Here is a 19756-nt window from a genome sequence, read left to right as displayed (position 1 = left end):
AACTTCACATGAAAGAACTACGAAGCCAAATCGGTGTTCTCTTCTCAACTGTCCCTTGTGAACGATCCCCAAACGGTGTTAAGTGGTGGCAGGGGGAGGAGGAATTTATTAGAGAGAAAATATTTTACCACTTCCATTGATCTTAACCGATTTTGGCCGTGACTTCTCAGCAGAAAAAGTATAGAAATTTAAGATTATCAAGGAATTTGAGAAATAATAAGCCTATAACACACCTCAGATATTGTTCTGCCGTTTGTGCATATTATATTTGCATGAAATATCTTGATTTTTAATCCTATTAATGTCAAAATCAGACGGGAAAAAATGAGTTCATTTTATTTATATAGAATAGATAGAAAGAATAGATAGAAGATAGATAGAATAGAAAAGAAGATAGAAGATAGAAGAAGAATAGAAGAAGAAGAAGATAGAAAAGAAAGAATAGAAGAAGAAAAGAAAGAGAAGAGAAGATAGAAGATAGATAGAATAGAAGAAGATAGAAAGAATAGAACAGAATAGATAGAAGAAGAAGATAGAATAGAAGAAGAAGATAGAATAGAAGAAGAGAAGAAGAGATAGAGAAGAGAAGATAAGATTACTTAGAGACGATAAAGCCAGGCTATGCTAATAACCTAACCACATTGCGTCTCCTTGTGTCTTATTGGTTTCATTCGGTATGTGAAGATATCGCTTTCGCTCCATTTTTTTATGCCTCTTTATATCGAATCAACGACGACCTTCTGTAGAGTTTAAACGACCATAAAGCAATATGCGACAAAAGAAACATATTATAATATTATGTGTACTATCGTATAATTTATCCGAAAACTGAGGTATAAGTTAAGACAGGCTAAAAAAAAAAGTAATATAGCGGGAACTTCAGATTAAGTAACATCATTTACTTCCGACAAATTTCAAAACCGGAAGTTGCTTGAATCGGTAAATATTCAAGATCGTCATCGTTTCTACACACAACGTTCAACCACTCTGCGTATATTTTTTCTATACATAAAGTAGGTATTGACCTTGAACCAAATTGTTTAAAGCCTCCATTATCACATTTTTTTTTTACTTATAATCTCTTTTAATTATTTTCTAATTTTAGACAGTAAAATATTAAAATGACCGTAATTCTTCAGATTTATTCATATAAAAACCAAAATAAAAAATAACACAAAAACTTTATTATATACTTACCTGTTATGTCAAAAGCAACAATACAACCCAAAATTATGCAAATTCATCAACATTTTAGTTTTTTTTATAATAAAGTCAAATAAGCTGTTTGTGGCAATTTTTTTTGTCTTTAATAAATAAGGGACTTAACTCAAACTTTAATTCAAGCAAGGAAAAGTTAACAAAGCCAACTGCCTCCACATGTTAAAAATGGCTTTTTAAATTTGCTAAACAAAAATACTAGATTTATTTGCGTAAATTCTGTCGTACAGTATTATTTTAACTTCACAGGTAAGTACATGATAAAGTTATTGTATATATCTTTTAGATATTGGGTTTAATCTCAAGAAACATGGCACCGAACATTTTCACCAGTAATACAGCAAGCAATAGTGTTAATGCTGTAAATAAACAGGGCGAGGGTAATTCCTAGGAATGAAGTGCAATGATCACAAAACAGATACTATAATATCCTTTCCTCTAAAAGGTAATGCCCGAGAGAATTGTATTATGATGAACTATGTATTACACTGTCCTCAAAGGAGGAAGTGCTGTCTGGGAGGATATTCCCATGACAACAAAATATATTACACTGTAACGTCTCCAAAAAGGAGGAGACAATGCTAGGGATTAAAGTATAATAATCACATAACAAATACCACGCTACCCCCTAACTCGCAAAAGAAGGAAATGTCTCGTACGGTGATATCATAATAAAAGATTACACTAGCCTCTTTCACAAGGAGGAGATAATACTTGAGAGGATGGTTTTATAACAACAGAATAGACTACTACTACTCTTTCCCGTAAAAGGAGATACTGCCTCTGATTATACTACACTATCTTTCTTGAATCAATTAGTTTTTAATCATTAAAGTTTCATTTTAAGAATATTTTTATTGGTTTGTTCATTTAATTAGTATGTTCCCTAAATTGATGACTGCAATTCTCTCTCCCCCCCCCCTCTCTCTCTCTCTTTGTCTCTCTCGAAACTACACTTTCAATTATTTATTTGAAAAAAAACAAACTCGAAAACATCGAATTGAACGTGTTTAAGTTATCAAAACCTCATACGTTGAAATAGACGGGAGAGTCCATTATATATATATATATATATATATATATATATATATATATATATATATATATTAGTAGAAATGGTAATTAATAAAAACTGAAGAAAGTGCTCAATACTGTTGTAGAGCAAATATGCGTCAATAAAATCATTATGTAAAGCAGCATTTTTATTGCATTGCGGCCGGGTAGCTGAAACAATAATGTACCTTAACAGAAAGATACGGTAATAAAAAATAAAACGTATATATATATATATATATATATATATATATATATATATATATATATATATATATATATATATATATATATATATATATATATATAATCATTATATCATCGTCATTATTTCCGTTCAGTCTCGAAAAATAATAGATACCTCGTTTAAGGGTAACTGCGCGTATAATTATGAGGCAAGCCAATCTTCAACCACACCTCTCCTGCTTGAGTCCTGTAGCAAGCGACTGAAAACAATGTCGAGATAAGCGGATAGCACATACAGCACCTGGAATTCTCAAATGGCCACCCATTTTGTTACTGACCAGGTTCACACACACACACACACACACATACACACACACACACACACACACATATATATATATGTACCAACATTTTTATATATTAAATTTCAGTAATGTTCATATGCCAATCAAATCAAAGTCAATATCAATAGACTCAATTAATTAAGCTTCATAATTATCAGTTTTTATAATCGAGCATGCATATAATATTTTTTGTAAAAATCAAGACAACAAAATATAAAAAAAAAGAACATCATATGGTGTATTTCCTTGTGTGTTACTATTGTTTCATAACTATTTGGACAAATTTAAACATTATATTATTTAAAAATATTCCAAAATAGCTACTCTTCAGACACTAAAATACATCCGTCATATTTATATGAATATGTTCCTAATCCTTATTTTAAAGAAATCAAGCAATTGGACTCACCTTGTTCCCCACCCTGTTATTTTCTTTCCTTCATTTCTTTCTTTCTTTGTTTGTTTTTTTTTATGATTACCTTCGAATTGATTAAGTACCCCACTTTCGTATTTCTTATTCTTAGATGATAATTCTACAATTTTCTATTTTTATATTCACTTAATCTATTAATGTTATTTGTAATTTTTATAATTATTTGTTCCTCTTTGTATTTGTATTTTTTTATTGATTTATTTATTTATTTATTTTTATTGATTTACTCCCCAAATCCTAAACTACATCTTCAAAATGTTAGTCTCTATTTATATGTCAAATTATTCATTTCTCAATTTGCCTTAGTTTCGTATAAATTTACATTTATATGTTACGATATATTTGTTTATCCTTTTCTTTTAAATGCCATTTTTAAGAAATACTATTATTAAAAAAATATTTAAATAATTTTGAAAAGGATTTATTTAAATAACTTTGCCCACATTTATCGATTTTTAATTTTATCGAAATTCCTTTATATTCTTAATTCACTATTTTGATTTTTGTCCTTATTAATTTCCTATGCTTCATTTTAAACTTGTAGTTCTCACACTATTCTCTTTATAGCAAGCTAGGTTAAATTTCTCACGTATATTCTGATTAAGTCTATTTTAATTCATCAAGATCTTTTCATCTCATTATCTTTTGCATTATATATATATATATATATATATATATATATATATATATATAATATCTAAAATATAAAATTAATAGTAGGTTCTTTGAAAGACAATAAAGCACTCGGAATAAATGTTTCTGTTTATCAAGCACATCATGATATTTGACTAATTTTAACTTTAATTCAATACATTATATAAAATAATTTTATATAATAAACAGTAAGTTCTCTACAGTGCAATGTAGACTACAATGTATTGTGGACTAAGTCACTGTAGAGAGACATGTGAACCTTACTCCACTGTGGTAGGTCAACAACTAGAGCACGCAATCAAGCGATTTGATTGAAAAATAGATGATTTGTGTGTGAAATGTTCGGTGACCGTCATCCAATCCTGGCAAAGTCGGGTCTCTCTGCTAATATATATCTATATATATTTGGCGCCAAGAGGTCAAATTTTTAAAGTGTTGACTTTCGCAGACTCTACCAAACTCCTCCGTGAATTTTGGGTCTAAACATTTGATATTTTAGATGTAAGTTACCTGGACATGCGTCAAACCTTTTAATATATATTATACATATGCACATAAAGTTTTGAACAGTGCATCAAATAATATATGTATATATATATGCATATATATATATATGTATATATATATATATATATATATATATATATATATATATTCAAGGTGAAGACGCTAATTTACAGCAAATTAATTGGTTTCTTTTAAATATACATTTTTCTCTCGTTGGAATCACACAATAATTATATATATATATATATATATATATATATATATATATATATATATATATATATATATATATATATATATATGGGGAAGGTGCTAGTCTAGCTGCACGGATAAGTTGTGATACAACGAAACAGTACTATATGTGGATGGCTTCATATATATATATATATATATATATATATATATATATATATATATTATTTGATGAGAAAATTTTCAAACTCCATAAATTAAAGGGATAGTCCCCGTCTTTAAACATTGGAAAATCAATAAGCAATGTAAAATTTATTTCCTTAGTTTTTCTTTTCTTTTTTTTTTTGCAAATACACCGGGATGAAGGTTCACATAACTCGACGCAATGACTTGGCCCACAATACATTGTAGTCTACATTGCACTGTAAAGAACCTACTGTTGACTGTATGAAATTATTTATTATATATAATGGCTTGAATTAAAGTTTAAAATTCAAAAGTCAAGTATCATGGTTCAATGATGTTCTAAACAGAAGCATTCATTTCAAATGCATCGTCTGTCATAACTAAGAACCTACTATTGATTTTATATACCAGACCTTTCTGCTTTTGTGCTAATAAAACTTCTCAAATGCACTTGTGATGTTAGGCTGTATAAAGGTGTTAACTTTAGTCAAAACCGCCTATTCGTTCTTTTATCACATTTTTTTGATTTTTAATTATCGATAGTTATCGAAGACAAACACATAAAGGACATTTGTGTTAAATTAAAAAAATAAAATAAGCTCAAGCATTTAGGAGTCATAGGGAAATTTCTCTCACACATACAGACAAAGATAATGTTCCCTTTTATATAATAGTAGAGATAAGTTATAAAAGAAAACCTCGTGAATAAAAATGCAATAAAAATGCTGCTTTACATAATGATTTTATTGAACTGTTCCATTTTTATTTAACGAGATATTCTTTGTTTCTTGTATTCAACTAACTCTAATAAAATCCACAACAGACACTATTTGGTGTCTTATATTTTTCATGTTATCTATCTATCTATCTATCTATCTATCTATCTTTATCTACTTTTTTATATCTACTAGCAGTCCAGCCAATTTCAAAGGTCAAATCGTTGAACTTTGACCCCTTGACAGCCAAATTTTTTGGTCGAAAACCGATTAAAATTTTTTCCCCCAAATCTCAATACCCCTTTCGTCAAATCTCGTGTCTATAGACTGAAAATTGACAGAGTAGTTTGTAAGGGAAATGTACACAGACAGACAGACAGACAGACAGACAGACAGACAGACAATTTCACTTTTATAGATATACTAGCAGTTCAGCTCGACTTTGCTCGGGCCGTATGCACTGTTCAAAACTTTATGTGCATATGTATATATATATATTAAAAAGTTTGACGCATGTTCAGGTAACTTACATCTAAAATTTCAAGTGTTTAGACCCAAGATTTACGGAGAAGTTTGGTAGAGTCTGCGAAAGTCAACACTTTAAACTTTGACCTCTTGGCGACAAATTTTCGCTCAAAAACTAATTAAAAAGATAACTGCATGTCTGGATACCCTTTATGTAAAATTTCAAATGTTTAGACACAAAATTAGCTGAATAGTTTGCTAGAGACTGCAAAGGTAAAATCTTTTGAACATTGACCCCTTGGCAGCCAAATTTTTGGCAGAAGGCCAATTAAAAAGCTTGCCCTATGCCTGAATACACTTTATGTAAAATTTCAAATGTTAAGGCCAAAAAATTGGCTGAATAATTTGGTAGGAACCGCAGAGGTTAATTTGTTTAAACTTTAACTCCAATTATGACCCCTTATCATTTATTGTTTTGGGCTAAACTTACATTAAAAAGTTTAATCCATATCCAAGTAACCTACATCTAAAATTTCAAGTGTTTAGACCCAAAATTGGCGGAAGATTTGGCGGAGTTATGAAAGATCAGATCGTTGAACTTTGGCCTCTTGACAGCCAAATTTCTGGCCGGAAATCGATTAAAAAGATTTTTCTAAATCTCAAGACCCATTATTTCAAATTTCGAGTCTGTAGACGGAAAATTGACAGAGTAGTTTGGTAGGGAAATGCACGCACACAGACAAACAAACAATTTCACTTATATATATATATATATAGTTTCGATCTTACTAGTATATATTAGGTTATATATATACTATATATAAAATCCTAACATAAACATTGTATATATATATATATATATATATATATATATATATATATATATATATATATATATATATATATATATATATAACCTAATAAATACTAGTGAGATCGAAACTATATATATATATATATATATATATATATATATATATATATATATACATATACAATGTTTATGTTAGGATTTTATATATAAAATTATTTTTGCATTTATTTATTGATATTCGTCTTTTTTCGTTCTGATTTTAGAAAAATAAAATATATAACTCTATTTAAATATATATATATATACACTTTCAATTTGTCTTTACATAAGCAATAATATATATATATATATATATATATATATATATATATATACTTTCAATTTGTCTTTACATAAGCAATAATATATATATATATATATATATATATATATATATATATATATACTTTCAATTTGTCTTTACATAAGCAATAATATATATATATATATATATATATATATATATATATGACATGGGTGCCAGCAACTAGAATCTTAACCAACACAAAGCATACACTATTCCTTAACCTCTGAGCCACGTCCATACGTATATATATATATATATATATATATATATATATATATATATATATATATATATATGTGGAAGTTTTTAAAACCTTTAAAACTATATATATATAAAAAAAACTTCTTTTAGTAAGTCATTTAATCACCTGTAATCAATGCATCAACTTGCTCTCTCAAATTCAACACAATCCTAATGTTAATTTAAGGGATTATCAGTTGTTTACCATGAAACATTGTTTCGGGGATTTAAAAAAAAAATCGTATATTAAATCATGGCTCCCCAGCAGTGTTGATCAAACACCACCTACCTTAATCATAAAAACAAAGAAATGTTCCAGACATTAGATCTAGTTACCTACTCATGATTAATTTGGATCACCTATTCATGTTGTAAAAAATGTCTTCCTTGTCTGTGAGATTCGTCTCTGTTTCCAAATTCAAAATGGATATATATTTTTTATTGACCAGTGTTGTATTTATAAGATTAGGATTAATCCATTTTACTACTTATCACCCCCCACTATGATTAGTATTTTATATATTTACATTGTTATTTGTTTATTAAAAATAAATTAAAGTTAAAAATATTTATATGCATATACATACAGTTTTTTGGCATAATACATTTTATACATTACTAATATAGTTTGGATTTACATTTTATACTATTACTAACATAGGTTTGCATATATATATATATATATATATATATATATATATAATTTACCTGTCATCCTTTTTTTTAAAAGATGGAATCGCCCGATCGTCAAAGACAAGATTCAAGCAATCAAGCAGGCATAATTATATATATATAGCGACTACGAAAATTTTAAATGGGACCTTGTACTTGTCAACCACATGACACCTACAAAAACCCTTTCTCTCTCTTCCTCTCTTTTTCTCTCTCTCTCCCCCCTCTCTCTCATCTACTTCATATACATGGCTGAACAAGCAAAAAGCAGTCAAAATTTAAAACCATAAAATTGAAACTCCCCCTCTCCTTTTTCTCAACCATCCTTTCTCCACCTCCCACTCCCTATATCCATATATCTCCACCCACGCCTACCTGAATCTGCTACCCCACACACACACAATACAATCTAATGTGTTTTAACCTTCAAAAATGAAATATTGTCGATACCCGTCCCCCTTCCACTTATTATCTCCTACCCCCTTTTTTTCTCGTATTTCTTCTAAAACACTTTTTCCAAATACTAACAACCATTTCTGTAAGGTCTGACGAGGCTGTTGGATCGTAAATATGGTCCAACATCCGAAACATATGCAACCAAACAGATAAAACGGTAATAAAAAAATAAAACACATATTTGCTCTGCAATAGTATTGAGCACTCTCTTTAGGTTTTTACTAATTACCAGTTTTACCATGATTTATATATATATATATATATATATATATATATATATATATATATATATATATATATAAACTCTAAAATTCATCCCCATACGATTGCTTTTGCTCCCGTCTCTTTTTTTTAGATGTTATCATTAAGGAAAACAAAATACTAAAAAATAAATCCCTCGATTCCAATTTTGATGAGGTAGGACGAAACATGTCAATTGACTCGTTTTGATTTTTTCCCTCTATTTCTCTACTTTTATTTTTTAGTCGCTATCCATTTTCATTTTCTCCTCGGTCTTTTTTTTTTAATATAAAATGAATTCCGAAGGAATACGTCTTCTCTTCATGATTGCTTATATATATATATATATATATATATATATATATATATATATATATATGGTGCCTTTAATAAGTTTCCAGACATTTTCGTATGCGCACTTTTATTAACAGTCAACTTTGGAGGAATCGCCTCATGTTTCCTTGAGCGTAGGGGAAAAAACAAAAGTCAGAGGGAGCAAGGTCTGGACTACAGAATAAAAAATAAAAAATCTGTGACAAGGATGGTGTTGTAAACTGTTGTATTTGCGCAAATTTTCCGCATTTTCAGTTCCCCACGAATAATTGTGCGTACAGTTCTCCTACTAACATGAAGCTATGTATTTATTCTCTCTATAGACACACGAAGAACCTTATCCACGAAATAAACTCTGGTGTTCTGACTTCCTTACTTCACACACACCTTTCACCATACTTCACAGGCTCCCTGCCGTCTATGAATCTATTATGCAACTCAAAAACTGATTCTCGATTCATACATGATGGTACAAACATGGTCTGAAGCATTCCATACATTTCTGCGACATTTTTCCGAGTTTAAAACAGAATTTTATTGCATATCGTTCTTTTGAAGTGTCCTCATGTCCAAATAGCATCTTTGAAATTCACCAGCTATGACAATCCGGCTTCAGTTGGGCGTATTCCAATTCCTGCTGTAGCTATTCATTTGAGCCTGAAATCATAAAATAGGTCAGTCATCCTATAAGATGTATAGCAATAACATACTGAATTTTCAAGATTCTACGGGAATTTTAAATGCCTGTACAAAAAAGTTTGGAAACCTATTTTACAGACCTCGTGTATAATATATAAATTCAATTGTAATCCATTTTTTTAAAAGATGGAATCGCCCAATAGTCGAAGAAAAGATGCAAGCAAGTAAGGTCCACAGAGTTTTATAATTATGCTAAACTACCCATGACCCGTTAGGTCAGCATAAGTTATAGCTAGCTATGGAATAGTGAGTATATAGAATTTATGTATAAACGTGATACTCGTGATAGAAAGCACGTATTTTTAACAATTACACAAATAGATAGAATATATAAAGAGAATATATATATATCGGAGGTTTTCTGCCATAAATACTAAATCTAGTGATTTTGTTTGGCAGAAAAATCATTTTGAAGCGGCTATATTAATTAGGTCTAATCCCGACATTTACCTTTCTCGCCCGGATAAAGGATCGGGCGTTGTTATACTTAACAAAACGGATTATATCTCCAAAATGTTACAAATCTTGGACGATAAAAGTAAATTTCTCCGTTTGGGTGATTTAAGCCATGATGATACTTTTCGTATGGAAATAAAAATCCAGAAAAGATTTCTTCAACTTCATAAAAGCGGATTTATTTCTAAGGAGATTTATGATAGAATCCGACCCATCGGTTCTCAAAGGCCTAGAATGTACGGTTTACCCAAGGTCCATAAACCCAACATTCCTTTGCGACCCATTTTATCTATGTTGGGTTCTGCACAACACGAACTTGGGAAATGGCTAGTTGATCTTCTTAAACCTGTGCTTTCTTTTTATTCGGTCCATTGTATCTCTGATTCTTTTCAATTCGTATCTCAGATACAAAAATTACCTTTATCTAAAAATACCGAGTTCTTGGCTTCCTTTGACATTAATAGTCTTTTTACTAATATACCTTTGGATGAAACCATTGGTATTTGTGCTGACTATCTATACCGTGGCCCCTTAAAATCTCCACAATTTCCTGAACGAATTTTCGTTGAACTAATGGAACTTGCTACTAAATCAGTCTCCTTTAGTTTCAACAACATTATGTACCGTCAAATTGATGGGATATCTATGGGTAGCCCTCTTGGTCCTTCGTTAGCCAACATTTTCGTTGGATTTTTGGAAAACGAATTATTTTCCAAAATTACTAAGCCAGCATTCTACACACGCTACGTTGATGATACTTTTGCATGCTTTCCCTCTCGGAGCGAAGCTGAACAGTTTCTTCGTCTTCTTTGCAACCTGCATCCTTCTTTACAATTTACTATGGAGGTTGAAGACTGTAGCTCTCTCCCATTCCTCGACGTTCGTGTTTCTAAAGTTGGTACTACGTTTGAGACCTCTGTTTATAGAAAACCTACATTTACAGGGCTCTATCTTAATTGGTTTTCTTTTGCCCCTCAGTCTAGAAAAATAAACCTCATTAGTGCTCTTACGCATCGTGCACTTATGATTTGTTCACCAAACCGTCTTGATACGGAACTTGGTGAAATCACAAATATTTTTCTTAATAATGGATATCCCATTAATATAATAAAATCTACTATTGAACGTAAAATTACTACATTTAATAGCGGTAAACATATTGGTCCATCACGGTGTCCCATTTATCTAAAATTACCATGGTTGGGTCCTGATGGCCTTCATATTGTTAAAAGGATTTCTTCTGCTACTCAACGTTGTTTTCCAGTTACTATGCTTAGAGTAGTTTACACAACTCGAACCTTTTTCTCTTCTTTTCGTAAAGATGTTTTGCCAACCATTCAAAAGAACTCTGTTGTTTATAAATTCGTTTGTCAGTGTGGAGCTGACTACGTTGGCAAAACATCCCAAAGATTAGAAATGAGAATATCCCAACATATCCCTCGGGATATTCGACTACACCAGGTTTCGAGAGCATCCGGGCACTCCCAGGCTCATGAGTCTGCCATTGGCGATCACCTGTTGAGTATAAATAGGTGTGCTGATCAATATTCCGATGGGTGGTTTTCTGTTTTATACAGTGCTAGGTCGAACTATCATCTCAATATCATTGAGGCGTTAGTTATTAACAACTCTCGACCTAGCCTGTGTAGACAAAAGATTCTGAGACATCAGTTGGAGATATTCATTGATTTAAAACCACCTGAACAGTGAGAATTTTTTTTTTTTTTTTTTCTCCACTGTTCTTCCAACTGAAACCAAAGTTCGCCTCTTCCCTCATTCGTTTTCTTAGTTTTTAATCTATCATTCTGACGTTTCCTCTTAGAGGGTCAGACGATAAGGCCTTAGGGAAAATTTTAATTTCACCTGCCCATTTCTTGTTTTTTTTTGGTATTTAAATTAAATTATGTTTCCTCTGAAATTTCTCCTTCCATTTTGCTGTACCAAAAATTTACTTATATATATATATATATATATATATATATATATATATATATATATATATATATATATATATATATATATATATCTAACATTTATGTGAAAGTATATTAAAATGAAAAAAATATAGATAGATTTCTTCAGTCACCACAATACCACATTACTTTATAAATTTAAGATAAAGCACTTATCATAAGTGAGCGGCTATAACTTTTGTCTTTTTTAACGGGCTAAAAAGTTTATTGTTTGCATAATTTTCAAATTATTAATAAACATTTGCAAGTAATTTTAGCATCTTTAAACTGCCAATTACGGAATCTGATGCAATAAAAAGACTTTAAAATTGTTTAAATAGGAAAAAAAAACAAACAAAAAAACTAAAGCAAATATATAAGAAAAATAACTGTAATTGCGTTTGGTTACTCTTACAGTGAGGAATAGGATTTACCGGTTAAATAGCTTTAATTTGTTTGTTTTTTATTAACTATGGGATGTCACTTTTATTGCTTTTGGTAACAGTTACTTATTATACGACTTTTTGTTATGCTCCATTTATAAAAAAAACTTAAACCTCATTATGTATTGATAGTTAAATAGTTTCTTTTTATTAACACGAGTTCAACGACTGGGCAAGCTGATTTGAGTTGTATATATATATATAGGAGTAATTTAACGTCTTTCAACTGTCAACTACAGAATATATAAAATACTTAAAAATAATTTAAATTGTAGACATAATTGTTTTGTTTTTGTTTGGAAATGATTCCAACTTGCAATGAAAAATACAAATAAAATTCATAAAATACCGATGTAAAAATACACTAGACATTTACAGTTTTGTTTTTATTTGCAAATTTTAAATGCAAAAAAAAAAAAAAAAAACTGAAGCGGAACGATTTTTTTTGTAACGCAAACTAACTTTTATTTTTTTATATTCCTTTTGTTTATGTTAGGAATGTAGAAAAATAAATACAACTATTTAAAAATAAGAAAGAAGAAAGAAGACGATCCTGTCAATTATCAATTAAAAAGAAAGAAGCTTTTATTGCTTTGTTTTATTTATTTACGCATACGAAACATTTTCTAACCGGAACTCGTAAATCGGATGGACGGTCTCAACGCCCAATAAAGACGATTTGAGTTTTATATTATAATAGATAGATAATAATTATTCTAGGCACACACTAGCAAAATACCTGTCATGTGATTGACAAAATCAATCCTCCTTAGCAGAACTCTTGCTTTGCTTTACATTTATGTTCCCTTTCGAAAATTGAGATCAAAATATAATAATAACATTAAATATAATATTAACATTAAATATAATATTAACATTAAATATACATATTAAAAAATTCAGATCAAAATATAATAATAATAACATTAAATATAATAATAACATTAAATATAATAATAACATTAAATATAATAATAACATTAAATATAATAATAACATTAAATATAATAATAACATTAAATATAATATTAACATTTAATATACATATTAAAAAATTCAGATCAAAATATAATAATAATAACATTAAATATAATAATAACATTAAATATAATAATAACATTAAATATACATATTAAAAAATTGAGATCAAAATATAATAATAATCACATTAAATATACATATTAAAAAATTGAGATCAAAATATAATAATAACATTGAATATACATATTAAAAGATCAAAATATAATAACATTAAATATAATAATAACATTAAATATAATAATAACTTCAATTATAATAATAACATTAAATATATTAAAAAATCAATTAGAATAACACTCTTAAACCTTATCTTTGGAATTTTTATTCTAATTTGTATCCAAATCTTTTAGACGATTTTGATTCTAGAAAAATGTCTAAAAATTAAGGTTTAAGATAAGAAATGAAAATTACGAGAATCTTGCTTACTTCATGTACAAGTTCTTGATTGCTAAAATTTTAATAGAAAACTTATTAGTAACAACGAAAATAGAAGAAAATTTTGTGTGTTTCTGATAACAATTATGTTCATTTGATCGAGAAGAGTAAAATCGAATCATTTAAATGCTGAACAATATTCACATATTTATTATATGTCAACTTGAATTTTGTACGTGTTCAATACAATTAAATTATTTATGTGTATATATAGGAAACCAAATAGCTTTGCTAGAAGATAAGTGTGTGAGACTGTAATAAGTCATTAAAAATATTTTTGATTTATTTAGTTCCTTAGTGGATCAAGTTCTACGCGAATCCGAAATATTTAAATTTTCAAATAGGGGTCTCTGCTTATATTATGTCCCCTAAAAATCATTTAACAGTACTTCAAAGAAACAGAAATTTGGTGAATATTTATGAAATAATATCTAATGCGTTTTCTTAAAGCTTCATACAACTAAGAGGTATCTGAACTTTCACTGAGGACTATCACGTCATTTTTTGCCTTTTTATCCTATAAAATGTAATTAAACTAAATATAGCCTTTTATTATCTACCCTTACGATTAGGGGCTGTGTTACTAAATTCATAATGAACAATAAAGTACAATGATTTCATTGGAACAATACCGTATTTCCATATATGGTTAAGTGTTAATTTTACTCCTTTAGAACTGGTTTAAAGCTTAATCGCTCACTGATTTTGCAACCAAATTTCAAACAATTTTTACAGTTCATAGGTCACCTTCTCAGCTATATTTCGAAATAAAAATTTCAATTTTCGTTCAATAAAACAAAAGATATAATAAAATTACTGGTGTTCAAAAGTCTTCAGAACGTGAGAGACGGTTTTTTCTGATTGGCTTTTGGGTACCAAAGCAACCTTTTCAACATTGACGTTTTATAGACGATATCTGCTGATTGGTTGTTGGTTACCATAGCAACTTTTTCGTCGTCGATACCTTTATGAAAGATAGAGGGAATGTCGCTCGCATGGCACCTTATGCGGTTATATATAGAGAGAGTTAACAAAAGTGATGCTCTTTGCCGTGTTAGGCTTGATAATATTTCGCTTACGACGTCACCCGTTAATTCTGTTTCTCTCTTTTTGTCCTTTCTCTCTGTTTATTTACTTGATTACGTCTTTTATTTGATTTTTTTTATTTAGTCAATTAAAGAAGTTGGTAATAACTTTTTATGGATTGTTGACAATGTGTATGATATTAAATACAGAAAAGAAAATATTTCAAAGCAAAGCCGGGGAAAATCATGGATTAAATAGAAAAATGCGAGCATGAAAAGTAATATAGTTAAGATTAAACTTAGAAAAGTAAAAGGACTAGTTGTTAAAACTGGAAAAGAAAATACAAAATATTCTAGTAAAAATATAATAAATTTATAACTTGCAGTATAAGAATTTGTATATAATGTTAAATTGAATTTAAAAAAAATCTTAAAATGCAATATTTTAAGTTATAAATTTATTATATTTTTTCCTAGAATATCTTGTGCTTTTCTTTCCCAGTTTTAACAACTAGTTCTTTTACTTTTATAAGTTTAATCTTAACCATATTACTTTTCAATGCCGCAGTTTTCTATGTAATATATATATATAATTTCATGGTTAATATTTTTCAGAAGTAAAGCAACCAATGAAGTTTTAATGATATTAATACAAGAGTGCTCAATACCGAAGTAGGGAAAGATATACGTTTTATTTGTTTACGCAAACACTAATATGTCGTTACAGATGTTTCGGTTAGCCAGTTACAAGTAATTAGAGACCTCTTCAGGCGATATTGCTTGTACAAAAATTTAGTAATTTATGACTGTCTGACCAAAACATTCTCATGAATGTGTAACGACATATTAATGTTTATGTAAAACAAATAAAAAGTATATATACATATATACATATACATAAATATATATATGTACATATATATATATATATATAAATCTATATATTTATATATATATATGTATACATACATACATACATGCACCCACTTTATATTGAAGTTTACAAGCACGAAATAAATATTTCCATCTTACTCGACGAGTTTCTCAAAATACATAGTTATAAGGATTCATTCATTAGTTTAGGAGATTAGACTGTACATACACACACACACACACACACACACACACAAACACACACACACACACAAACACACACACACAAACACACACACACACACAAACACACACACACAAACACACACAAAAACAAAAAAACACACACAAACACACACACAAACACAAACACACACACACACACACAAACACACAAACACACACACACACAAACACACACACACACACACACAAACACACACACACACACACACAAACACACACACACAAACACACACACACAAACACACACACACACAAACACACACACACACACACAAACACACACACACAAACACACACACACACACAAACACACACACACACAAACACACACACACAAACACACACACACACACACAAACACAAACAGACACAAACACACACACACAAACACACACACACACACAAACACACACACACAAACACACACACACACAAACACACACACACACACACACAAACACACACACACAAACACACACACACACAAACACACACACACACAAACACACACACAAACACACACACACACAAACACACACAAACACACACAAACACACACACAAACACACACAAACACACACACACACACAAACACACACACACAAACACACACACACACACACAAACACACACACACAAACAAACACACACACACACAAACAAACACACACACACACACAAACACACACACACAAACACACACACGCACACAAACACACACACACACACACAAACACACACACACACAAACACACACAAACACACACACACAAACACACACACACACACACAAACACACACACACACACACACACAAACACACACACAAACACATACACACACACACAAACACACACACACACACACACACACACACACACCCGTGCGCGTAGAGTGAGTTACAGAACGTACGAGATGCCTTCAAAAAGTTTTCAGCCACTTTTATCAATAGTATACATATGAAACTCCAGTCCTCTTCGAAGTAATCTCTTTTGGCTGCAACGCACTTGTCCCTTTCCAAAAACGCAAAAACTTTTGGAATGCAACATAGAATCCTCTTGTGTGAGCGTGTCATTGAGCATCGTTACAGCCTCTTTTATCTTCTTAGTTGTCTCATAACGACGGCCTCTAAGGGTTTCCTTGGGTTTAAATAATAATCAAAAGTAACAAGGAACAAAGTCTTGAATATGGGATCTGAATTGATCAGCTCGATCACAGCCTTGCTGTTATGTCAACGTCTTTCTTCGTAATCTTTGAGCACCCTTGGGATAAACTTTAGTTCCTCGCAAATAATTGGGCCAGTTCCCACACTGACATCAAACTGTACACTTATTGTCTCTATAGACACACGACGGTCCTTATCCATAAAATTCTGAATGTGGCCAATCAACTCTGGTGTTCGGACTTCCGTATTGCTCCCACACCTCTCATTATCCCTTACAGAAACCCCGCCTTCCTTGAATCTCTTATGCCACTCAAAACTGATGGTCGATTCAGGCAAGATTGTCTAAAAGCAATCTGAAGCATTTCATACAAATTTAAAACAGAATTTTATTGCATATCGTTCTTCTGAAGTGTCCTCACGCCCAGAGTGCATTTTTGACATTCACCAGCTATAGATTCACGACGGTCCTTATCCATAAAATTCTTAATGTGGCCAATCAATTCTGGTGTTATGACTTCCTCACTCCTCTCACACCCTTTATCATCCCTCACAGACTCCCTGCCTTCCTTGAATCTCCTATGCCACTCAAAAACTAATGCTCGATTCATGCAAGATGGTCATAAAACCAGTCTGAAGCATACTTTCTGCGACATTTTTCCAACATTAAAACAGAATTCTATTGCATATCGTTCTTCTAAAGTGTCTTCCCATCTAGACTGCATTTTTGAAATTCAACAGCTGTGACAACCAGGCTTTAGTAGGATGTATTTCAATTCCTGCTGTTGCTGTTAATTTAAACCTGAAATCATAAAAAAATGGGTCAATCATCTCACAAGATTTATAGCAATAACATACTGAATGTTCAATATTCTACGATAATTTTTAATGACTTGTACAAAAACGTCTGGAAACTTATTTAGGGCACCTTGTATTTATTGCAGTTGCACAGGAATATACGTGTAAAAAATCGTCATACTAAAATGCAATGTATACTGACGATTGCTATTGGATAAAATGAAAAAGCCTTGCCCTGCTCAAGTTTTTAGTACTGTTGAAGATAATATTGAAAATCCATATATAAAATATATCTATTAACATTTTATGCGGATACATGATATATATATATATATATATATATATATATATATATATATATATATATATATATATATATAGTCGTATTTTTGTCTGTATGTTTACAGTTGGATTAATATATACTAAAGGTACACCGTTTCACAAACAGACTTAAATACTAAAAATGACTCTTACATTTTTTTTATTCATGAATAATTTCTACATATGTTTATTCAAAGAGATTCAACATTTAAGAGGATATCTCATTTGCATATTACATAAAAGAAAATATGTTTTAATAATTAGTTCTTCATATTTATGGTCCTGGATATGACCTTAAACTACATTCGGTGGTGAGGCCCCAGCTTACGGGCTTTAGAGAGTGTGGAGCCACTCTTTAACTGTCAGTGCTCCCAGGTCCACTCTGACCCGAAGTTTTAATACCTGTTAGGGTTCCAAACTATGGGTTAAATAGAAACTGACTTAAAAAAAAGAAATAAATAAAAAAACAAATATATTCTATTAAAAATATTTTCTTCAAAATCACTGGATTCGGCATTAAATAACCTGAAAAGGGTTGATATGCCGTAAAACACAACCAACCAACCAACTAAATATTTTATAGAAATTAGTAATATAATTGTTAGAGTATTTTATTAAGTTTATTTATTTTAATTTAATTTACATTTAATTTAATTTTTATTATCAGCTGCGTTTAAAATTTTTTTTAAAAATTCAATTTTTACCTCAAACAAGGCACAGTGCCACTTTGAAGTAGGGGGCTACTATCAGGGACATAATTTGCAGGGGCATTATGAAGGAAGATGAGTAGAAAGATGTTTGTTCACATTACACTTGAACTTCTGCATATCAGTACAGTTGGGAAAGCAGAATCCCGGAAGGGTGTTCCAAAGACTTGCAGTTCTGGGGAAGAAACCATTGGAGTAAAAGGTTTTCTTGCACCTAGGGATCTCTACTGTTAAGGGGTGGGACTTAGTTGCTTGTCGGGTTTGTCGGGTGTAGTTACGTCGAGGAGATACAAGTGTTTGCAGTTCGTTAGAGCATTCACCATTAAAGTATTTGTAGAACAGGCAGAGGGATGCATTAAGAAAAGAAATAAGTTTTCATTTAACGTATGAGTTATTTCCCTTAGATTTTATTTCCTTGTTTGAATAGCATAGATGAAGATGACTATGTTTTATGCTTCAAAAATCACAAATATGTTCAATTTCAATAAAATCCTAACAACTTGGTTATTTGGTATACCTTACATAGTATGTGACTAAATCCTC

The 19756-nt window shown here is 30.3% G+C and overlaps 1 protein-coding gene across 4 annotated transcripts in view; it reads left to right on the top strand.

Moving 5' to 3' along the window:
• LOC145254825 (uncharacterized) overlaps nt 1–19756 on the top strand; it is a 597176-nt gene that overhangs the window by 292522 nt on the left and 284898 nt on the right. The window lies entirely within an intron of this gene.

This window comes from Euprymna scolopes, chromosome 30 (genome assembly GCF_053919585.1).
Source record: "Euprymna scolopes isolate OS-2025 chromosome 30, ASM5391958v1, whole genome shotgun sequence".
NCBI lineage: Eukaryota > Metazoa > Mollusca > Cephalopoda > Sepiida > Sepiolidae > Euprymna > Euprymna scolopes.
Note: the sequence above shows the minus strand (reverse complement) of the source record. Positions and strands in the feature narration are given on the sequence as shown.